This window comes from Thalassophryne amazonica, chromosome 6 (genome assembly GCF_902500255.1).
Source record: "Thalassophryne amazonica chromosome 6, fThaAma1.1, whole genome shotgun sequence".
Taxonomy (NCBI): Eukaryota; Metazoa; Chordata; class Actinopteri; order Batrachoidiformes; family Batrachoididae; genus Thalassophryne; species Thalassophryne amazonica.
This window is the reverse complement of record NC_047108.1, coordinates 17,941,383-17,959,814: the sequence shown is the minus strand read 5'-3', so window position 1 is coordinate 17,959,814 and position 18,432 is coordinate 17,941,383.

Here is an 18,432-nt window from a genome sequence, read left to right as displayed (position 1 = left end):
GAACACTCTGATATTGTGTTGCTGACTGGGATGTTAACAACCATGAGACATGTCCTTTGAAGGAGTCTCACTAAAGGAGTCAAACTGAAGGAGTCACTTGGTTGAGGAGTGAAACAGTTTGAAGACTAACAAGTTGAGTTGCTATGAACTTCGAGTTCCTGCTCAACTCCATCTTACTTCAACAAACATGAAGCATAAATAATTGCATGACATTTTTAACACAACTTTATTTACATCCCGTTTTGACTGGAGTGTGGTGTGTTTGAGTCCCACCACAAGGTTCGAGTGTGTTTGCAGTGTTCATAGATCACCACGCACGTGTCACTTCCCAACATGCACCAGGGCCACATCCTCCATCATATGATGCTTAATCTGTGGAGCTCTGTGAGAAAAATAAAACCACCACGACCTCTAAACATGATGACCACACACACACACACACACACACACACACACACACACACACACACACACACACACACACACACACACACACACACACACACACACACACACACACACACACACACACACACACAACCCTATTCCAATGAAGTTGGGACAACCAACACACGTCCCACTCATTATCAATGGCAGTGCTGTGGAGTCTGTGAAAAGCACAAAGTTCCTTGGAGTGCACATCACAGATGACCTCACATGAACCACAAACACCACCTCCCTGGTCAAAAAAGCACAGACATGACTCCACTTCCTGCGGAGGATGAGAAGAGCTGACCTCCCCACATCTGCACTCACCACCTTCTACAGGGGTGCCATTGAGAGCATCCTGACCAGCAGTCTCTCTGTCTGGCACGGCAGCTGTTTAGCTGCAGACAAGAAGGCAATACAGAGGGTGGTGAGGACTGCAGAAAAGATCATCAGATCACCTCTACCAGCCATTCAGGACCTGTACACTTAATACTGTTCCAAGAGAGCAACGAACATCATCAAAGACCCCGCTCACCCAGCACACAAACTGTTCTCCTTACTACCATCAGGGAAGCGCTACCGCAGCATGCAGTGGCGCACATGCAGACTGGGAAACAGCTTCTTTCCACAAGCCATCAGACTCATTAACACACTGAAGAAAACTACATGAACATTTCAAAGACACTGAAGAACATTGCATGAACACTTCATTTCACCATGTCACTGGCACTTTACTCTTCGCACCTTACACACTGCATCTACACTACTGCACATAACCTGTATATCCACTGATTGTACTTCTGCTGCTGTGTGATTTTGTGTGTGTGTGTGTGTGTGTGTGTGTGTGTGTGTGTGTGTGTGTGTGTGTGTGTGTGTGTGTGTGTGTGTGTGTGTGTGTGTGTGTGTGTGTGTGTGTGTGTGTGTGTGTGTGTTTATTGTACATGTCTATATCAGTATGTTAGTCTTTTTTACTGCACGTGTGTGTGTGGTTGTGAGTGAAATGTGTCAGAGAGAGAAATGTAAATTCATGTATCAGTATATTAGTTTTTACTGCACATTGTGTGTGTGTGTGTGTGTGTGTGTGTGTGTGTGTGTGTGTGTGTGTGTGTGTGTGTGTGTGTGTGTGTGTGTGTGTGTGTGTGTGTGTGTGTGTGTGTGTGTGTGTGTGTGTGTGATTATTGTCAATGTCTATATGTTTAGTTTAACTGCACATTGGAGACTGGTCAAACACAATTTCAATCTTCTGTGCTAACCCTGTTACATAGATTTTTTACAATAAAGTACACTTTGACTTTGACTTGACATTGTGTAAAATATAAATAAAAACAGAATACAATTATTTGCAAATCCTCTTCAACCTATATTCAATTGAATACACCATAAAGACAAGATATTTAATGTTCAAACTGATAAACATTATTGTTTTTGTACAAATATTTGCATATTTGCATATTTACATCACTTTTCCTTCTAACAACACTCAGTAAGCGTTTGGGAACCGAGGAGCCTAATTGTGAGTGTCATGATTGGGTATAAAAGGAGCATCCCCAAAAGTCTCAGCCATTCACAAGCAAAGATGGGGTGAGGATCACCACTTTGTGAACAACTGTGTGAAAAAATAGTACAACAGTTTAAGAACAATGTTTCTCAACTTTCAATTGAAAGGAATTTAGGGATTCCATCATCTACAGTTCAGATGTGGTGAGGGAGACAGCTAGGGCAGTACTGGGTATGACATCTGGACAGTGGAAGGAAGACAAGGAGACTTGGTGGTGGAATGAAGAGGTCCAGGAAAGCATAAGGAGAAAGAGGTTGGTGAAAAAGTTTTGGGATAGTTGGAGAGATGAAGAAAGTAGACAGAAGTACAAGGAGATGCGGCGTAAGGCGAGAAGAGAAGTGGCAAAAGCAAAGGAAAAGGCATATTGCGAGCTGTACAAGAAGTTGAATAGTAAGGAAGGAGAAAAGGACTTGTACCGATTGGACAGACAAAGGGACAGAGCTGGAAAGGATGTGCAGCAGGTTAGGGTGGTAAAGATGCACATCGTAATGTGCTGACAAGTGAGGAGTGTGTGCTGAGAAGGTGGAGGGAATATTTTGAAGAGTTGATGAATAAAGAAAATGAGCGAGAGAAAAGGCTGGATGATGTAGTGAGAGTAAATCAGGAAGTAAAAGAGATTAGCAAGGAAGAAGTGAGGGCTGCTATGAAGAGGATGAAGAGTGGAAAGGCAGTTGGTCCAGATGACATTCCAATGGAGGCATGGAAATGTCTAGGAGAGATGGCAGTAGAGTTTCTAACCAGATTGAGGATGCCTGAGGAGTGGAGACGAAGTGTGCTGATGTGCAGAGCTGCAGTAACTACAGAGGCATAAAGCTGATCAGCCACAGCATGAAGTTATGGGAAAGAGTAGTAGAAGTTAGGCTTAGAAAACAGGTGAAGATCTGTGAGCAGCAATATGGTTTCATGCCGAGAAAGAGCACTGAGAATACTGTTGGAAAAGTACAGAGAAGGACAGAAAGAGTTACATTGTGTGTTTGTGGACTTAGAAAAAGCTTATGATAGGGTGCCAAGAGAAGAGTTGTGGCATTGTATGAGGAAATCTGGAGTGGCAGAGAAGTATGTTAGGGTAGTGCAGGACATGTACAAGAATAGTGTGACAGCGGTGAGATACGCAGTCGGAATGACAGACTCATTCAAGGTGGAGGTGGGATTACACCAAGGATCAGCTCTGAGTCCTTCCTTGTTTGCAGTGGTGATGGACAGGTTGACAGATGAGATCAGACAGGAGTCCCCATGGACTATAATGTTTGCAGATGACATTGTGATCTGTAGTGAGAGTAGAGAGCAAGTTGAGTCTAGTCTGGAGAAGTGGAGATATGCTTTGGAGAGAAGGGGAATGAAAGTCAGTAGAAGCAAGACTGAGTACATGTGTGTGAATGAGAGGGAGCCCAGTGGAATAGTGCAGTTACAAGGAGTAGAAGTGGTGAAAGTAGATGAGTTTAAATATTTGGGGTCAACTGTTCAAAGTAATGGAGAGTGTGGTAGAGAGGTGAAGAAGAGAGTGCAGGCAGGGTGGAGTGGGTGGAGAAAGGTGGCAGGAGTGATTTGTGACCGAAGAATATCAGCAAGAGTGAAGGGGAAAGTTTACAAAACAGTAGTGAGACCAGCTATGTTGTATGGTTTAGAGATAGTGGCATTAACAAAAAGACAGGAGGCAGAGCTGGAGGTGGCAGAGCTGAAGATGTTGAGATTCTCTTTGGGAGTGACAAGAATGGACAAGATTAGGAATGAACATATCAGAGGGACAGCTCAGGTGGGACAGTTTGGAGACAAAGTCAGAGAGGTGAGATTGAGATGGTTTGGTCATGTGCAGAGGAGGAACCCAGGGTATATAGGGAGAAGGATGCTGAGGATGGAGCCACCAGGCAGGAGGAGAAGAGGGAGACCAAAGAAGAGGTTCATGGATGTGCTGAGAGAGGACATGCAGGTGGTTGGTGTGACAGAGGAAGATACAGAGGACAGGCTGAGATGGAAACGATTGATCTGCTGTGGCGACCCCTAACGGGAACAGCCGAAAGACAAAGAAGAATCATCTACAGTTCATGATATAATCAGAAGATTCAGAGAATCTGGAGAACTTTGTACACATAAGCGGCAAGGCCGAAAACCAACATTGAATGCCCGTGACCTTTGATCACTCAGGTGGCATTGTATTAAAAACCGACATCATTGTGTAAAGGATCTTACCGTGTGGGTTCAGGAACACTTCAGAAAACCACTGTCAGTTAACACAGTTCATCGCTACATCTACAAGTGCAAGTTAAAACTCTACCATGCAAAGTGAAAGCCATACATCAACAACGTCCAGAAATGCCAGTGCCTTCTCTGGGCCCAAGCTCATTTGAAATGGACAGACGCAAAGTGGAAAAGTGGGCTGTGGTCTGATGAGTCCACATTTCAAATTGTTTTTGGAAATCATGGACGTTGTGTCCTCCGGACAAAAGAGAAAAAAGACCATCCAGATTGTTACCAGCACAAAGTTCTAAAGCCAGCATCTGTGATGGTATGGGGTGTGTTAGTGTCCATGACATGGGCAACTTACACATCTGTGATGGCACCATCAATGCTGAAAGGTACATCCAGGTTTTGGAGTAACACATGCTGCCATCCAAGCAATGTCTTTTTCAGGGACGTCTCTGCTTATTTCAGCAAGACAGTGCCAAGACAGATTCTGCACGTGTTACAACAGTGTGGCTTCGTAGTAAAAGAGCACTGGTACTAGACTGGCCTGCCTGCAGTCCAGACCTGTCGCCCATTTAAAATGTGTGGCGCATTATGAAGCACAAAATACAACACCAGAGACCCCAGACTGTTGAACAACTGAAGTTGTACATCAAGCAAGAATGGGAAAGAATTCCACCTACAAAGCTTCAACAACTAGTGCCCTCATTTCCCAAACGCTTATTGAGTGTTGTTAGAAGGAAAGGTGATGTAACACAGTGGTAAACATACCACTGTCCCAGCTTTTTTGAAACGTGTTGCAGGCATCCATTTCAAAATGAACAAATATTTGCACAAAAGCAACAAAGTTTATCAGTTTGAACATTAAATATCTTGTCTTTGTGGTGTATTCAATTGAATATAGGTTGAAGAGGATTTGCAAATCATTGTATTCTGTTTTTATTTACATTTTACACAACTGGTTCTGGGAATTGGTATTGTGGTTGTACATACATACAAACACAAACATACAAACACACGCACACATACAAACACAAACATACAAACACACACACACATACAAACACAAACATACAAACACACATACATACAAACACAAACATACAAACACACGGACACATACATACAAACACACACACATACAAACACAAACATACAAACACACATACATACAAACACAAACATACAAACACACACACATACATACAAACACAAACATACAAACACATACACACACATACAAACACAAACATACAAACACACACACACATACATACAAACACAAACATACAAACACACACACATACATACAAACACACACAAACACACACATACAGTGTGAGTTTAAAGCTGTATAAAAATGGTTCTGTTTTCCCCCTTTAATAATCTCGCTTTATGAGGTCTCAAAGACCTGATGGGGATTAAAGTCTGTGTTCTGAGTGCCATCTGTTGATTTGTCCTTCCTGAAATATTTTCCTGTGCGCTGTGGAATAACTGAACGAGTGGTCTCAGTTCTTGCTGTGTGAAACCTGAATGTCTGTGGAATCGAACCGTTGTGCAGCAGCTGAATCACTCAGCTAAATTTACCAGCAGCACTTCATTTGTTATCTGTTCGTATTGACACGGCCAGCACACACGGCATGCTGGGAGGACGGGGCGAGAGGGCAGCAGGGGGAGCAGTGACACTGAACATGCCCGGCACACACGCCGTGCCTTGCTCAATGGAATGCCAGCGCTATTCAGCTTCAGTCACAAAATAAATGTTTATAGGCAGATTTACAGGAAGTAGACTTCACCTGTCCAGCCATATCCAGTGACCCAACTTGAAACATGAAACAGGTCCTGGATCAGAAGCAAATCTCCTTCATGACAGACCTCACTGTCTGTGGACTGAACAGGTTCCAGCAGGGCAAACTACAGTTAAAAAACGTCTGACCTTTGACATGATATATTTACACAGTTACAAATCCATTTTTTTTTTTTTGTCTTCTTCTGTTTGTTAGGGTTCGATGTATATCTGGAGTTGCATCAGGAAGAATTCCATGATAATTCCATGATGTAGAGCGGATTAGAGTCTACGACTCCCCCTGAATGGGATGCCAGTCCATCACAGGTTACTTCCCCAGTGCAGCAGATGAAGTGTGTTGTTCAAGGTCACAGACAGGTAGTGTGACCAGGAACTGAACCCAAGTCTGTATCTTGGGAGCCCAACTCTATACCCCAAAGACCGGCCTTCTCTACTCTACGTCAAAAATACAACTAACAGCAAGAAAGACAATATGTCACAATCCTGATGCTTGTCTCCTCGGACAGGCTTTATGAAGCAATATTTATGGAGACAGTCTGAGATCAAGGCTTAGTCCTCAAACTTGAATCAAACAAGTCCATTGGTCTAACATTTAGACCACCCTGGTTGTGGTTAGTTTCTCAGTGTTTACTGCTCTGGTTATAAGACCAGATCAACTTTATTTATCCCAAAGGAAATTATTTTGCCAGAGTACCAAAACAGTGAACAATGTTTTTTAATAATAAGTACAACAAATTTATACAAAATGATTGGAAGACGTTTGGACAAGATGTTCAACAATATTGCACATAACTCTGAGTAACTGAATAACTCTATTCCTTATGTATTCATCCTGCAGAGGGGGGAGGAATTATACAGTCTGATTGCCACAGGTAGGAAGGATCTCCTGTGGCATTCTGTGTAGCACCTCGGTGGTCTCAGTCTATGGCTGAAGGTACTCTGACAGGACATCAGTGTGGCATGTAGGGGTTAGGAGGTGTTGTCCAGAATGCTGAGCAGTTTCATCAACATCCTCCTCTCTGACACCTCCAAATGGTGCACCAAGGAGGATTTGAATGCCACTTGTGAAAATTCAGAGCCACCTCGAATGCCTTGTACAGCAGTTGCCACAATCTTTCAGCCACAGCACATGCACTGTGCACTCTACACTCCACCGGAAACCCATTCAAACGGCCGGCAAGATGAGGTCTCACTGCCATCTGATCGTGCTCGCAACATTCACACGGCATGTCGAACACAGGTCACACAAATCGTGCCACAGCCGAGGGGCTGCATGAAATCACCTGGTACGTTGAACCCTGGCCGAATGGTGCGATCGAGCCAGCCTTCACACCAGCGGCCGAATTACAGCGAATGGCAGTACCCATTCGGTCCACTCTCTGCTGGAGTCCAGGTGCCACCCATGAGCATCCAACACTCCTCATGGGGCATGGCCAGGACAAAAGTAGAGCACAGGCCACCACTTTTGACCTGGCAACAGAACAGTGTGCAATACACACACGCACCATGATACAACATTGTCAGGGTGCAGCTGAGGTGGCGAAGGCTTGAACAGTGGCAAGAGTGCAGTGCCATTGCTGTCCAGTGCAGTGCACACATCTGGAAGACAGTCATGTCCATGATGAAACAAACAGATGACACCTGTGGAACACCCATCATGGCATATCCAGCATGTCCTGCTGGGGGTGGAATCACCAGCCAACAGCGTGCCCACACCACCACAACAGAGATAAAAATAAAAATCCAGCTGCTCCAGCTGCATTTCACAGCACCATCCGACCGGACAGCCATGTCATATGACATGCGATCACTGATTATCACGGCCCATGCACACCCACCGAGGCAATCAGATGATGCCAGCGTACGTGGGTGCACCGAAGCCGTCAGATGATCATACATGTGTTCACCAAGGCGATCATCAGGTCGCAGCTGACCTCCGTGTCATCTGTACTCACAGCTGGAGAACACATAAAGTGCCATGAAGAACATCACCTCTCAGCACGCGTTGAGAGGTGATGAGAGGCATGTGTCAGTAGTCCAGGCCACCTTCACGTCATGTAGCTTATGGCTGAGTAGGATAGGCTGGATGGTCTTAAATGCACTGGAGAAGCTGAGAATGTGACTCTAACAGTGCTGCCTGCCTCCTCCAAATCAAAATCGAATCAAATCAATTTTATTTATATAGCGCCAAATCACAACAAACAGTTGCCCCAAGGCGCTTTATATTGTAAGGCAAAGCTATACAATAATTACGGAAAAACCCCAACGGTCAAAACAACCCCCTGTGAGCAAGCACTTGGCGACAATGGGAAGGAAAAACTCCCTTTTAACAGGAAGAAACCTCCAGCAGAACCAGGCTCAGGGAGGGGCAGTCTTCTGCTGGGACTGGCTGGGGCTGAGGGGAGAGAACCAGGAAAAAGACATGCTGTGGAGGGGAGCAGAGATCAATCACTAATGATTAAATGCAGAGTGGTACATACAGAGCAAAAAGAGAAAGAAACACTCAGTGCATCATGGGAACCCCCCAGCAGTCTAAGTCTATAGCAGCATAACTAAGGGATGGTTCAGGGTCACCTGATCCAGCCCTAACTATAAGCTTTAGCAAAAAGGAAAGTTTTAAGCTTAATCTTAAAAGTAGAGAGGGTGTCTGTCCCCCTGATCTGAATTTGGAGCTGGTTCCAGAGGAGAGGAGCCTGAAAGCTGAAGGCTCTGCCTCCCATTCTACTCTTACAAACCCTAGGAACTACAAGTAAGCCTGCAGTCTGAGAGCAAAGCGCTCTATTGGGGTGATATGGTACTATGAGGTCCCTAAGATAAGATGGGACCTGATTATTCAAAACCTTATAAGTAAGAAGAAGAATTTCCTTCTAGTCCCCGTCAGTACTCTAGCTGCAGCATTTTGAATTAACTGAAGGCTTTTCAGGGAACTTTTAGGACAACCTGATAATAATGAATTACAATAGTCCAGCCTAGAGGAAATAAATGCATGAATTAGTTTTTCAGCATCACTCTGAGACAAGACCTTTCTAATTTTAGAGATATTGCGCAAATGCAAAAAAGCAGTCCTACATATTTGTTTAATATGCGCATTGAATGACATATCCTGATCAAAAATGACTCCAAAATTTCTCACAGTATTACTAGAGGTCAGGGTAATGCCATCCAGAGTAAGGATCTGGTTAGACACCATGTTTCTAAGATTTGTGGGGCCAAGTACAATAACTTCAGTTTTATCTGAGTTTAAAAGCAGGAAATTAGAGGTCATCCATGTCTTTATGTCTGTAAGACAATCCTGCAGTTTAGCTAATTGGTGTGTGTCCTCTGGCTTCATGGATAGATAAAGCTGGGTATCATCTGCGTAACAATGAAAATTTGAGCAATGCTGTCTAATAATACTGCCTAAGGGAAGCATGTATAAAGTGAATAAAATTGGTCCTAGCACAGAACCTTGTGGAACTCCATAATTAACCTTAGTCTGTGAAGAAGATTCCCCATTTACATGAACAAATTGTAATCTATTAGATAAATATGATTCAAACTACCGCAGCGCAGTGCCTTTAATACCTATGGCATGCTCTAATCTCTGTAATAAAATTTTATGGTCAACAGTATCAAAAGCAGCACTGAGGTCTAACAGAACAAGCACAGAGATGAGTCCACTGTCTGAGGCCATAAGAAGATCATTTGTAACCTTCACTAATGCTGTTTCTGTACTATGATGAATTCTAAACCCTGACTGAAACTCTTCAAATAGACCATTCCTCTGCAGAAGATCAGTTAGCTGTTTTACAACTACCCTTTCAAGAATTTTTGAGAGAAAAGGAAGGTTGGAGATTGGCCTATAATTAGCTAAGATAGCTGGGTCAAGTGATGGCTTTTTAAGTAATGGTTTAATTACTGCCACCTTAAAAGCCTGTGGTACATAGCCACCTAATAAAGATAGATTGATCATATTTAAGATTGAAGCATTAATTAATGGTAGGGCTTCCTTGAGCAGCCTGGTAGGAATGGGGTCTAATAGACATGTTGATGGTTTGGAGGAAGTAACTAATGAAAATAACTCAGACAGAACAATTCGGAGAGAAAGAGTCTAACCAAATACCGGCATCACTGAAAGCAGCCAAAGAGAACGATATGTCTTTGGGATGGTTATGAGTAATTTTTCTCTAATAGTTAAAATTTTATTACCAAAGAAAGTCATGAAGTCATTACTAGTTAAAGTTAAAGGAATACTCGGCTCAATAGAGCTCTGACTCTTTGTCAGCCTGGCTACAGTGCTGAAAAGAAACCTGGGGTTGTTCTTATTTTCTTCAATTAGTGATGAGTAGTAAGATGTCCTAGCTTTACGGAGGGCTTTTTTTATAGAGCAACAGACTCATTTTCCAGGCTAAGTGAAGATCTTCTAAATTAGTGAGATGCCATTTCCTCTACAACTTACGGGTTATCTGCTTTAAGCTACGAGTTTGTGAGTTATACCACGGAGTCAGTGTTGTGAAAGTGTCGTGACACGGAATGAACGGACAATGGATAAGCCAAAAAGTAACAATTTAATGTTGTGAATCACACAACGAAGTACAGACAATAACAATACGGTGGAATGTCAATTATACACAAGGTGACGTGTGGGCAGGCTCGACGATAGAAGACGTCTGGCGAGAGAAGAGCCGGATCCAACACAGCTTCCACCACCAACGGATCTGAAGAACACTGGAGCCGCCAAGCCCTGCGCCCCAGGTGGCCACTGTCTTCAGCAGTCAGACCCGGTACTGCTGGCAGAGAACAGAGACAGTACTGATGAGTGTGAGTTCGCACACTCAGTAATCCCACAGTCAGTGTTTAGTTAGGAGGGAGCACCTCCACCTCCAATCACACACTCGTGCAGCTCGTTTAACCACTTATCTGATTTGGGGTGTGAGGCGAAGCCGTCGCTGATCACACCAAATGCCAATCCCACAGATAAGGACACACCACAGGAAAACGGCTGCAAAGAAGTTCAGATTATTACTTTGTAAGTCAGCAGAGAAGTTACCTGATTGGTAGCTGATTTCTCGGCGAGGAGGTGGAGTCGCAGTCCGGCCTTTATGGAGATGGTGATGAGTTGACTGAGTGACAGCTGGTGCTGATGAAGAGTGATAGCTGTCACTCCCAGTGGCTCCGGCGCCCTCTCGTGCTTGAAGCCCGCACTCCAAGCAGGGCGCCATCTGGTGGTGGTGGGCCAACAGTACCTCCTCTTCAGCAGCCCACACAACAGTCAGGCACTTCTGATTTAAGGATCTCTTTTTCAGAGGAGCTACAGCATCCAAAGTTGTCCTCAATGAGGATATAAAACTATTGACGAGATAATCTATCTCACTCACAGAGTTTAGGTAGCTACTCTGCACTGTGTTGGTATATGGCATTAGAGAACATAAAGAAGGAATCATATCCTTAAATCTAGTTACAGCGCTTTCTGAAAGACTTCTACTGTAATGAAACTTATTCCCCACTGCTGGGTAGTCCATCAGAGTAAATGTAAATGTTATTAAGAAATGATCAGACAGAAGGGGGTTTTCAGGGAATACTGTTAAGTCTTCAATTTCCATACCATAAGTCAAAACAAGATCTAAGGTATGATTAAAGTGGTGGGTGGACTCATTTACATTTTGAGCAAAGCCAAGTGAGTCTAATAACAGATTAAATGCAGTGTTGAGGCTGTCATTCTCAGCATCTGTGTGGATGTTAAAATCGCCCACTATAATTATCTTATCTGAGCTAAGCACTAAGTCAGACAAAAGGTCCGAAAATTCACAGAGAAACTCACAGTAACGACCAGGTGGACGATAGATAACAACAAATAAAACTGTTTTTTGGGACTTCCAATTTGGATGGACAAGACTAAGAGTCAAGCTTTCAAATGAATTAAAGCTCTGTCTGGCTTTTTGATTAATTAATAAGCTGGAGTGGAAGATTGCTGCTAATCCTCCGCCTCGGCCCGTGCTACGAGCATTCTGACAGTTAGTGTGACTCGGGGGTGTTGACTCATTTAAACTAACATATTCATCCTGCTGTAACCAGGATTCTGTAAGGCATGTTAAATCAATATGTTGATCAATTATTATATCATTTACTAACAGGGACTTAGAAGAGAGAGACCTAATGTTTAATAGACCACATTTAACTGTTTTAGTCTGTGGTGCAGTTGAAGGTGCTATATTATTTTTTCTTTTTGAATTTTTATGCTTAAATAGATTTTTGCTGGTTATTGGTGGTCTGCGAGCAGGCACGGGGATGGGTGAGAGTAAACTCTGTGCAGCATAAAGATGATGGCATCCTTCACTTCCCTGTTGGGCTGGTACGCAAACTGCAGGGGTCCAGTGATGATTCAGTGACTCTGCACAGGTGCCTCAGGATGAGCCTCTCAAGTGACTTCATAACATGTGATGTTACGACCACAGGTCTGAAGTCATTACGTGTGTTGGGGTTCTTCTTGGGCACAGGGACAGGAACAACCATCTGGCTCAGGCTCAAGTTGAAGATGTGCTGGAAAATCCCACACAGCTGGACAGTACATCCCTTCAGCACTCTGGAGCTGAGGCCGTCAGGACCCGCAGCCTTTCCTGGACACAGGCGACTAAATTCTCTTCTCACATCCTCAGCGGTGATGGTGATGGGCATCGAGGAGGATGAGGGAGTGGCGGAGGGAGGGAAGTGGGGCAGGTTGGTTGGAGGTGGTACTAATTGGGGTGTGAAGTGAATGCACAGGGGAGGGGGAGCACTGAGAGGAGCTGGGGGAAGGGGGGAAGAGACCGTGTTGTCAAACCTGTTGAAGAACAGGTTTCACTCACTGGCCTCATGTTGGTCTCCTTCCATCATCTGGTCCACCTTCTTACCAGTAATGGTTCTCATCCCACTCCACACCTCGTTATGACCTGTTTTCATTGGACTGAGACCTATATAAGACCTACAGGATCATGACATTTTGTCAAATAACACTCACAAATCTTGGCTGGTTTCCATTGTGATCTGCTATCTGTTATTTACGTTTACACCAAGCTTGCATTGCGACTGAATTGTGTGAGTGAAAAATATGTTAATATTAGTGATCATTGATGCAACCAAATGCAGAGTCAATTGAGAGTCTGTTGTGACCCATAGCATCATGTTGAGGTGTGTTGAGATATGTGAGAGTTTGTCAAGACTGAGTATGAGACCCATGAATCTGTTAACTGTCCTAAAATGTCTTAAATGTTTCAAATCTGCAGTGATTAAACCATTACTTAAGAAATCTAATCCTAGTGTATTGAAAAACTATCGGCTGATATCAAATCTATCATTTTGCTCTAAAATTCTGGAAAAAGTGGTTTCACAGCAGCTTGTGGACCATCTTACTGAGAATAATCTTGTTGAGCCGCTGCAGTCTGCTTTTAGAATATATCATTCCACAGAGACATCTCTCACTAAAGTGGTGAATGATCTTCTGCTTGCTATGGATTTGGACACCACTACGGTTCTGGTGCTGTTCGATCTCAGTGCTGCATTTGATACAGTGGATCAGAATCATTTTGGGATTACTGGGAATGACCTTTTATGGTTGACGTTATACCTGACCAGTCATTCTCACTGTGTTTTGTACAATAATACTACCCGCTCACTGCCAAGGGAACACAGGGCAGGTGGCTGGACAACCAAAAAAAAACAACAAAAAAAAACCCAGAGAGACCGGTAGAGGAGTGACAAAAACAGTCTAAGGCTGAGTTGGGAGGGAGACAATAAGGCAGGGGTGGGCAATCATGTGCCATGAAGGGCCAAAACACTGCAGGTTTTCCTTTCTACCAATCACCTCAGCAGGTGATTTCATTAAAGATCAGGCGTCTCAGCAGGTGATTTCATTGACTATCAGGTGTTTATGTTCAGAGGAGAAGCTCATCAGCACCCACCTGCTGAAGTGACTGATTGCAAGGAAAACCTGACTTGTCTCGGCCCTCGTTGCCCACCCCTGCAATAAGGCCCATTCCAATGCAAGGCTACACTATAAAAAAAAAAAAAAAAACTGTTGTTTTTACAGGAAAATGCTGGCAGCTGTGGTTACCAGGGAATTCCTGTAAAAAATACAGCAACACAGTAGATAACTTTACAGACATAATATGTAAATGGATTTACAGTGAATGAATCACAACTGACTCACATTAAAAAACTGTTAAATCTGTAGATTTAACAGTACTGCAGAGACCAATGAGGATGAATGCACCCTGACATCAGTGTGATGTCACGGTGCTGCCATACAAAGGGCTCACTACACACCGGGAGCAACTAGGGGATTAAGAACCTTGCCCAAGGGCCCTTAGCGATTTTCTGGTCAGGCTGAGGTTTGAACCGAGGATCCTCTGGTCTCAAGCACAATGCTTAACCATTAGTCCATCACCTGATACCTCTGACCCCTTGTTTACTGCCTGAAACAAGAGGTCAGCAAAGGTGTCTCCCTACGAGACACCTTTGCTGTTTTAACTGGTCTCTCTATGACCTCATTCTCTTACTGAATTACAATAAAAGAACTTTGTATTCCTCGTCCTCTGCCTGTCTCTGCGCTGGGGTCGTCTCTTCACCTCCCAACAGTTAGCAACACCTTCCTTCTAACCGTGGGGGCTGTCTTTACAGAGTCGGAACCAAACACTTTTAGATTTCTGAATTTAACTGTAATTAATGCCGGTAGATTGTTGGGTGTGACTGGACCCGAAGGTTCCGGTGAGACGGTGATGTTTGAGTGATAAAAGTGTTGACCCATGAAAGCCACGAACAAACAGACCGCGGTGTGTTTACCTGTGCTTCTGTGTAGCGGTGGCGTCCTGGTGGTGCTCAGATGGTAAGAAAACCTCATGGTGCTGAATTGACTGGAGAAGGAGGGAGGAGGGGGAGGAGGAGGAAGAATGAACCCGATCAGGGCACTCCGAGGCCGGTTCAAGTGCATACCAACACGCAAGACAAGGAACTGCACTGGAACTGCTTCAGGAAGGTCAGTTTCGACCTGTGCAGGTCACCTGGAGTTGACCCCTGTATAGAGGTCACCATGTGCCCACACCGATGTCAACCTGTAGCCTGATGATGTCAGTCTGTTTCATAATACTTTTTTAAATGTCTGTGTAAAGCTTCACACTGGTTCCCTCACATGTAATTATTTGATACAAACAGTAATTTATTGATGAATTGACTGTACCTGATTCATGGACAAATTTTAAAATTAAATATTCAGCTACTGTCCCACATTTTTTTTCTGTCAATATAAAAGGTCAGTTTCTGGTTCTATGGTGGACACTCTGTGCCCGAACAGATGATTTGGATGCCTGCTCTGACCGGAGGGAATCACAAAGGACCGTCATCCACAAAACCAAAGAAAATCCGTTTTCTCATTTTATTCTCTCTTTAATCCTCACGTTTGGGTCCATGAGACTCGTCCACCCGAACAGACGAGTCCAGCTGTTGAAATCGCCCCAAGTCGTCCACTTCTTCATCCCCCCCCCCTCTCTCCCATCTTTATCTTCTTGTTTCTCTGATCACTTTTTCAGAAAGCCGGTGATCCCAGCATGACTCCTATCCATCATTTCCATGTTGAAACCACAGTCGGACTGTTGCTTGGATCCACTTTGGAATCTGTTAAAGACACAATTTCAGGGGGAAAAAAAACAAACTTCCCAGATCTCTGCTGGCTGCTAAAAGTTTGCTCAAAGGTCACAGTTAGCACAGAAAAAAAAAACCCTGCACAACCAAAACTCACTGCAGAATCCAGATCAGAATCCAGACTGAGGTCTCTGGATCAGATGAAACTTCGCTCTTTCCTCCTGAGGAAGCATTAATCCAGAATATTTACACTCAGCTTTCTGCGCTCCACAAATACTTTGGAATTCACATCCCAGTATTCCTGACTTCTTCCTTTTTCCCCAGCGGTCTTTGAGTCTTCCTCCTGCTCCCAGAGCTTAACTTTGTCTCCTCATCCATTCCAGAGTCAGTCAGTCCGGACAGACGGACGTTTGGCAGCTCGTCTGCTTCAGGCCTTTGTGGGAAAAACTGATCTGAGCTGCAGACCAACTCCTCCTCCTCCTCCTCCTGCTCCTCCTCTTGCTCCTGCTCCTGCTCCCTGTCCAGACAGCTAAAATGTTTCCTGCAGTCCTCCTTCTCTCTCTCTCTCTCTCTCTCTCTCTCTCTCTCTCTCGTCTGTTTCTCATTTTCTCTCCTCGTTTTTGTTTTTGGAAGCTGAAATTTGAAGCAAAGGAAACCGTTGAGAAAAATTCCTGGGGTTTGGATGTTTTTGTCTTTTCCGGTTGTGAACTGTGGCGTCAGACACACAGACTTTAGTCTCCTCTGATTATGTCTCTTATTTAGTAAAATAATGACCTGCTGATCTTTCACCTAACACCTGAGGTTCATCTCCTCTGGATCCTCTAATGACCTTTAAAGAATAATGTCCAATGTCCAGAGAAAAAACCTTAGTTGGACACATTCTGATCATGTGGGACAAATGGACATCTTTAAAATCTGTTTTTTTTTTTCTTCTGTCAGTGTGCAACACAAAACACTTTTTCACAAAAAATATCTCTGTTTCACTCCTGAACAATTCACCCAGAAAATATAAAATACTGGATTGTATCAAACCACAAAAGTAAAAAAGTTCAACCAATGACCAACAGGTGGTGCTCTAGCTTTAGCAATGTTTATGTGACGTGTGTTTGTGACGTTAATTTTGACCTAATCACTTCCAATTTACGTCCAGCCTCAGTGGAACATGACCCACACAAAATGTATGGAGGCCATCCAGGGTGGCAGCTGCAGCCAGGTAGAGGTCAAAATTTAAAAATGCCCCCATCATACTGAAAAATACATTGCATTATTTTTCTGATCATAAAGATTCCAAAATGGCACAGTTTGGACTATCTGTGACTGAATATTCTGAAGTTATGGGGTAAAAACAGCAAGAAAGGTCAAAGGTCAAAAGTTAAAGTTGCTCCAATTTTGGTAAAAAGTGATGCAAATTATTGACTGAGCTAATATACGATTAATAAATGGTTAGTTTAGACTGTGTTGAATATTTGACCTTCAAAGTAAAGGTCATACAAGGTCACAGTCCATTGGTTTCTGTGACATGACATACGTTACCCCATAATGTGATAACGAAACATGACACATGGTGTTAACTATTCCATATTTAAACCTGATTAACTCAACCAATCAGCTCAACTTTAACCTTTGACCCCTGTACAAACTGAAATTGACCTTTGTAACCACTGTTTTTACCCCATAACTCCAGAACATTCAGTCACAGATAGTCCAAAACATACCTTTTGGAAATCATTGTGATCAGACAAATAATGTGATATAGTTTTCAACAAGATTGTGGCACTTTTAAATGTTGCCTACTGTGGAATTCATTGACCTCTACCTGGTTACAGCTGCCACCCTGACATGGCTATCATACAACTTTGTCTAGGCCACGGTACACTGAAGCTGGAGTCTTATGCCGCATTCACACCAGACGCTACGTGAGCAATGGTGGCGAGAGGTTGCCATGTAATCCCTATGGAAGGATGCGTTATGGCACCACAAAAGTTCAAGCCACACAATGCGATGCGATGGACGTGAATCAAGCAACGCGAATAAAGCGATTTTGAGCAATTGGTGCGTTTGTGGAGCGATATCGCGTTGCGTTGCCCTCTTCCCCAAGTTGAAAAATCTGAACTTTTTCATCTTGTTGTGCCGCGAAGACCAATCAGGGACTGGATATGTGGTGACGTGGAGATGTCTGGAGTTTATACTTGATGTGGACATGTCCTGTCTCTGGCAATCAGCCTGTGAGCAGGACTTATGCCCCTTTTGTCCTTTATTTATTTAACACAATTATGACAGAGTTGGAGAGGAGAGCGATGAACTGCAGCAGCAGCCAGTTTTTTTTTTTGTTGTTGTTGTTCACATGTGAGTGCACGAACGAATCATCCGTGAAGATAATTTTATTAACTACACAGATGTATAATAAAACAAATGGTGACTGGTTTATAACACATTTATGACAGGGTTGGAGAGGAGAGCGATGAACTGCAGCAGCAGCCAGTTTTTTTCCCTTTGTTCACATATGCGCACGCGAGCGGGACAGGAGGTCCTCAAACTGGGTCCTGCAGAGGCAGAAGTACCGCTGAAAGCGGCCGTCATCCAGACGCAGCTCCTGCAGCAAATGTTGAATTTGTGGCATTGCGTGGCATCCGGTGTGAACATGACTCAAGCAGAGCGACACACCAGGTGATGGTGGTGCGTCCATCGGCAGGTGAGGGATGCGAATTTGTGGTGTCGCGTGGCGTCCCATGTGAATGCAGCATAAGTGCCATTTAGTCCCCTGAAGTGATACCGAAAGCCTGCTTGGTCCGTGGACTAATCTTGGCCCGTGGACTAATGGTCCTGGATCCAGACTAAGTTCCATGCTTTTGAATCTGCAAACAGT